The sequence below is a fragment of the Haliotis rufescens genome, unplaced genomic scaffold (genome assembly GCF_023055435.1).
Source record: "Haliotis rufescens isolate VD_foot unplaced genomic scaffold, xgHalRufe1.0.p SCAF_27, whole genome shotgun sequence".
In the NCBI taxonomy this organism is placed as follows: Eukaryota; Metazoa; Mollusca; class Gastropoda; order Lepetellida; family Haliotidae; genus Haliotis; species Haliotis rufescens.
Window position 1 is genome coordinate 1,770,777 of NW_025963968.1, and position 6,767 is coordinate 1,777,543.

General features: G+C 42.8%; 1 long non-coding RNA gene across 1 annotated transcript; it reads left to right on the forward strand.

The window, feature by feature from the left end:
* Nucleotides 1–16: 16 nt before the first annotated feature.
* On the forward strand, nucleotides 17–2,947 carry LOC125384138. The gene is made up of 3 exons (XR_007222951.1): nucleotides 17–1,356; nucleotides 1,413–1,469; nucleotides 1,504–2,947. It is a non-coding gene; the product is annotated as an uncharacterized LOC125384138 (long non-coding RNA).
* The last annotated feature ends 3,820 nt before the right edge of the window (nucleotides 2,948–6,767 follow it).

A 6,767-nucleotide genomic window follows, 5' to 3' on the forward strand; every position in this document is an offset into this window, starting at 1 on the left:
GGGGGGGGGTGCCTGATTTGCCATGTGGATTTCCGAAATATTTTACAAGTGAAACAATGTGAAATTATCATTATTTACAATGGTGTATGGTTCAATTTAATTTTTAATTTACACTAGTTGTTTTTGAAAATAGTATTCGCATTCCTGCTCAGTCAGTAAGTGCTTGAACTTATTTTTTACAACTCTTTTGAACCCTCATTTAAAATGGTAAACAGCGCTGGTCAGAGGGAAAGGTGCCAGAATTCCAGAATTATTTTAATGTTCATTGAAAACCAAACGTGCATTTATCAAGAGACTATTCGGTCTTATTTATCTTGTCAAATTGACATTATTGATCTTGTCACTGGCCACATACTTACATAGAATCTGGGTTTGTTTATAACTCGTTTTAATAATCAACTGTAATCTCATTCATCGAAGGTTACTAGCAATGTGATGGCATGTTTAGTCAGTTGTTAGTGTGACTTTCGTATCATAATAATGTCACGTGACAAATCCAACACGTCAGTAACAACAGCAGCTGAAAACAGACCTCAACTGTTGTACACAGGTTGTCAGACATCTGTTCGCTGCGCCCCTGATATACATAAATATGGTTCACTGAATAACCCTGACAAATGATTCATCTTTTTTATCAGACTTGGTAGGCGACTAGATGAACGCTGCAAGTCTGCGTTTAGATGTTTACTTACCATGATAATTATTATTGGTATAAATTTCCAACTTTGAAAAAATTGAACTAATCCCTGTACAAGAATGGCCATTTTGTATCAATAACGTTTATGTTTTTGGTATAATGGTGACATGACATTCACTTCATTTGTTTAGTTAAGAATCGTTAATTTTCAATGGAGGTTTTATTTATTTTGACCCCCAAAAGGACAAGATTCTAACTTGCTATTGGCACTAGATTAACGTATGCAATGTTATGCGTCCACAAACGATTGACCTGCCGACGTACACTACACAGACGTACTAAGGCCACAATACATGATGTACTTGCTGTTGTCAACCAGGGTATTGTGTGACACCCCGAAGGTACCCCTTAGATACAGGTACTTGTGATGAACCAGGGTATTGTGTGACACCTCGAAGGTACCCCTTAGATACAGGTACTTCTGATGAACCAGGGTATTGTGTGACACCTCGAGGGTATCCCTTAGATACAGGTACTTGTGATGAGAAGGTACCCCTTAGATACAGGTACTTGTGATGAACCAGGGTATTGTGTGACACCTCCAAGGTACCCCTTAGATACAGGTACTTGTGATGAACCAGGTAATGTGTGACACCTCCAAGGTACCCCTTAGATACAGGTACTTGTGATGAACCAGGGTATTGTGTGACACCTCCAAGGTACCCCTTAGATACAGGTACTTGTGATGAACCAGGTAATGTGTGACACCTCCAAGGTACCCCTTAGATACAGGTACTTGTGATGAACCAGGGTATTGTGTGGCACCTCGAAGGTACCCCTTAGATACAGGTACTTGTGATGAGAAGGTACCCCTTAGATACAGGTACTTGTGATGAACCAGGGTATTGTGTGACTCCTCGAGGGTACCCCTTAGATACAGGTACTTGTGATGAACCAGGGTATTGTTTGACACCTCGAAGGTACCCCTTAGATACAGTTACTTGTTATGAACCAGGGAGTGAGACTTCACGTCTTTGTTTTCAGCAGACACGTTACTTGTATTACACACAACTGCCGACATATCCCTGTGATCAGTCCACCGCAAGGACTCACACACACAGAAGCAAGCACACACACACACACACACATACACACACACACACACACACACGTGCATGCACGTCGCTACATAATTGCAATGACCTTGAACACGACGTAAACCCCATATCAACTCACCCACGTTAAACTGCGGCATGGTGTCACAGTGGTCGAGCACAATAAAACCCGGCATAAGTCCGGACTAGTACAAGCACGCATGCATGCACGCACACACGCGCACACATACACACACTAGGACTCCTCGCATGGGTAGCCGGACGCATTTCGGTCAAACTTGTATAAACAACCACCGTTGCAAGACAGGTCTTACATATACTGAATACTTGTGTGTCTGCGACACCATCCCTGGCCGCGGTAAACCAAAAGACGTTAAAAGAAGGTACTTCTTGTTACCCTGCCTGCCTAATGGGGGAAAACAAAGACTGGTTGGCTCGGAGTCAGTATACTGTGGGCTTTTATTGGATTAGTAATCTCCAGTCCATTTCCAGAGAGAGGAGGATCGTCCTGTTCTATGACGACGAAGAAGAAGAAATATTGTGAATTAATGTCATGTGTTGTGAACACGTGTAAACAAAATGAAAAGTTAGTAAAATATGATGATGTGACTCTAGTATTGGGTATCAAATGGACCTTGGTGATGGTAATGTTTTTGTGTGTTTAGTTGTGTTTGTTTGTTGTTTAGCACTGCACGCAGCAATATCCAAGCTATATGCCAGTGCTCTATAAATAATATAGTCTGGACCAGACAAGCAAGTAATTGAAATCTACGATCTACGCGATTGTGACACGATGACTGCATTAACCAATCAGCGAGACTGACCACCCCGATCCCGTTACTCGTATGTTATGACAAGCATTGGTTCCTGAAGACCGTTTATTGTGAACACAGCGTACCTTTGTGTCTTCGTATGGTCTGTGCTTGTTTAGTTGTATCATTGTTTATGTCGTCCAGCTGTCAAATGCTTCCATCAACATGTACCTAGTTTAGCTGAAACAATGTTGTCATGCCAAAATACAAACACTACAGTACTGCCCGAAATACGTCTAGTCCGTGAGGTCAGGCGTGTTCCAATCTCATTAAAATCAGATCTTAGTTCTCGTTATCGCTGAACAAAGATCTGAGGCCATCCCATTACGGGTCACGTCAGAACGACCTTTCATCCAACCAATCAGAGCGTCGCTTACCAGACTGTCATGAAAGTGACAGACGGAATGTGTTTTCTAATCATGCAATCATGCCATTCGCTGTTCAGAGTTTCGTCCCTGGGGCACGCCAGAAACCTGTGATTGTGGGTTCGAATCCCGGTTCGCCCCGATTATGTTTCTAGGTTTGTCAGCACCATACCCGTGCTCGTGGGTTTCACCGAAGTGGTAAACGTCTGAGACCTGCATCACTTCGGGCTTTCCTCCCACATTAAGCCGACACGCCATGATATAACTGGAATACTGTTAAAAGCGGCGTTTAACCCAACTCACTCACGAATCACGTATGAAGTGAGTGAGTGCTTTTAGCAATATTCCCGCCATATCACCGCGAGAGACACCCGTAATGGTCTCAGTGTACCACTGGGAATCGAACCTGGGTGGTCAGCAAACCAAACTTGAACTACAAGGCCACACTGCCCCACAATGAAGTGTGCACCGGGATGAGTACTGACTGTTCTCAATGGAGGTGTATTTAAGGGGGAATCAGACGCTATCACGTATTTCTCCCCTACACTGCTTGGTGGGTAGCCTAAAGGTTAGTGCGTAGTCCTGTCTCACTAGACCAAGGTTCGATCCCACCACCCAAATAAAAAGGCTCTAAGTAGAGAAGACGAGACGCTGTTTCAGACATTTTATATTCATTCACGAGTCAACACGAGTTCTGGCGTGTTACTATGAAATACGTCACAAAGCGGCGAGAATCCTCGAATTTAATGGTAAATTAAATTATGAGTGCCAAAATGTTACAAATTTGATTAAAAGTGAATATTCTGTAAATGTTCTGAATGTAGAAGTAAGATCAATAAAACCTATTTTGTGTATGCCTAGCTGTCTGTCTTCTTTAAATGTCCGTAACTGTTGACAAAAAAGAAAAAGCGAACAAATATTGACATGGTTGATAGTGTGGCGACGTGGGCAGACGGTGTGGGTCGGTGACTACCAAAACAGTGGTTTGTCTGGTCCAGGTGCCATTACGTGCTGGCCGCCGTCACGTGGCCGTATACTGTGAGTGCGGCGAAGAATGGATGGTACAAAATAAACACGAGGGCTTGCTGAACCACTTCACTTTAAGACTTCCTACTTGACGCAAAGTTAGTGAGTGAGTATGGTTTTACGCCGCTTTTAGCAATATTCCAGCTTGGAACACCAGAAATAGGCTTAACACATTGTATCCATGTGGGGAATCAAACTCGAGTCGTCTGCGTGACGGGCTAGCGCTGTAACCACTAGGCTACCCCACTAACCCCCTTTACGCAAAGACTTAAGGCATCACCTGACAGAACATTACTGCATCACTTCGCAAGGAGACTTACTACGAGGGGTGAGCGTACCTACGAAGGGTGTAGAGTGCAACCTTAGCTGTTTTGCATGTATAGAAAGTACTATACTGTCCATGATAACAGAAGACTGCATCTGAACTTCATACACAATGAGGCGGCACATTTCTGCAGTTATCAAAGTGACTGTATTCTCCGTTGATGAAAGTGGACAAAATTCGCTACCGCGCTGTCATCAAGTATCTCCACCTGAAAGAGCTAATTCTAACAACGATCCATGCGGATATGGTGCCAACTTTTGGTGATGATGCTCCTACCTTTGCCGCCATGGCTGCAGTGCAAGATTGCGGCTGTAAACATCCTCGGTATTGACAAGATCTAGCACCGCCAGGTTTCCACCTTTTCGCCAAGAACTGTATGGCAGGCAATATGCAAATTATGATGCCTTCATTTCTACAGTAGGGGACTGTTGACCCTACAAGGAGGAAACCTTCAACAGTATTTCAGTTATATCAAAACAACAGCTTAATGTGGGAGTATTTCAGTTATATCATGGTGTGTCAGCTTGATGTGGGAGTATTTCAGTTATATCAAGACAACAGCTTAATGTGGGAGTATTTCAGTTATATCATGGTGTGTCAGCTTGATGTGGGAGTATTTCAGTTATATCAAGACAACAGCTTAATGTGGGAGTATTTCAGTTATATCATGGTGTGTCAGCTTGATGTGGGAGTATTTCAGTTATATCAAGACAACAGCTTAATGTGGGAGTATTTCAGTTATATCATGGTGTGTCACCTTGATGTGGGAGTATTTCAGTTATATCAAGGCGTGTCAGCCTGATGTGGGAGTATTTCAGTTATATCAAGGCGTGTCAGCTTAATGTACGAGTATTTCAGTTATATCACAGCGTTTCAGCTTGATGAGGGAGTATTTCAGTTTTATCAAGGCGTGTCAGCATGATGAGGGAGTCTTTCAGTTATATCAAGGCGTGTCAGCATGATGAGGGAGTTTTTCAGTTATATCAAGGCGTGTCAGCTTGATGTGGGAGTATTTCAGTTATATCAAGGCGTGTCAGCATGAGGGAGTATTTCAGTTATATCAAGGCGTGTCAGCTTAGTGGGTGAGTATTTCAGTTATATCAAGGCGTGTCAGCTTAGTGGGGGGAGTATTTCAGTTATATCAAGGCGTGTCAGCTTAGTGGGTGAGTATTTCAGTTATATCAAGGCGTGTCAGCTTAGTGGGGGGAATATTTCAGTTATATCAGGGCGTGTCAGCTTGATGTACGAGTATTTTAGTTATATCAAGGCGTTTCAGCTTGATGAGGGAGTATTTCAGTTATATCAAGGCGTGTCAGCATGATGAGGGAGTATTTCAGTTATATCAATGCGTGTCAGCTTGATGTGGGAGTATTTCAGTTATATCAAGGCGTGTCAGCATGATGAGGGAGTATTTCAGTTATATCAAGGCGTGTCAGCATGATGAGGGAGTATTTCAGTTATATCAAGGCGTGTCAGCTTGATGTGGGAGTATTTCAGTTATATCAAGGCGTGTCAGCTTGATGTGGGAGTATTTCAGTTATATCAAGGCGTGTCAGCATGATGAGGGAGTATTTCAGTTATATCAAGGCGTGTCAGCTTAGTGGGTGAGTATTTCAGTTATATCAAGGCGTGTCAGCTTAGTGGGGGGAGTATTTCAGTTATATCAAGGCGTGTCAGCATGATGAGGGAGTATTTCAGTTATATCAAGGCGTGTCAGCTTGATGTGGGAGTATTTCAGTTATATCAAGGCGTGTCAGCTTAGTGGGGGAGTATTTCAGATATATCAAGGCGTGTCAGCTTGATGTGGGAGTATTTCAGTTATATCACAGCGTTTCAGCTTGATGAAGGAGTATTTTAGTTATATCAAGGCGTGTCAGCTTGATGAGGGAGTCTTTCAGTTATATCAAGGCGTGTCAGCTTGATGTACGAGTATTTCAGTTATATCAAGGCGTGTCAGCTTGATGTACGAGTATTTCAGTTATATCAAGGCGGGTCAGCTTGATGAGGGAGTATTTTTAGTTATATCAGGGCGTGTCAGCTTGATGTACGAGTATTTCAGTTATATCAAGGCGTTTCAGCTTGATGAGGGAGTATTTCAGTTATATCAAGGCGTGTCAGCTTGACGTGGGAGTATTTCAGTTATATCAAGGCGTGTCAGCCTGATGTGGGAGTATTTCAGTTATATCAAGGCGTGTCAGCTTGATGTACGAGTATTTCAGTTATATCACAGCGTTTCAGCTTGATGAAGGAGTATTTCAGTTATATCAAGGCGTGTCAGCATGATGAGGGAGTCTTTCAGTTATATCAAGGCGTGTCAGCTTGATGTGGGAGTATTTCAGTTATATCAAAGGCGTGTCAGCCTGATGTGGGAGTATTTCAGTTATATCAAGGCGTGTCAGCTTAATGTACGAGTATTTCAGTTATATCACAGCGTTTCAGCTTGATGAGGGAGTATTTCAGTTTTATCAAGGCGTGTCAGCATGATGA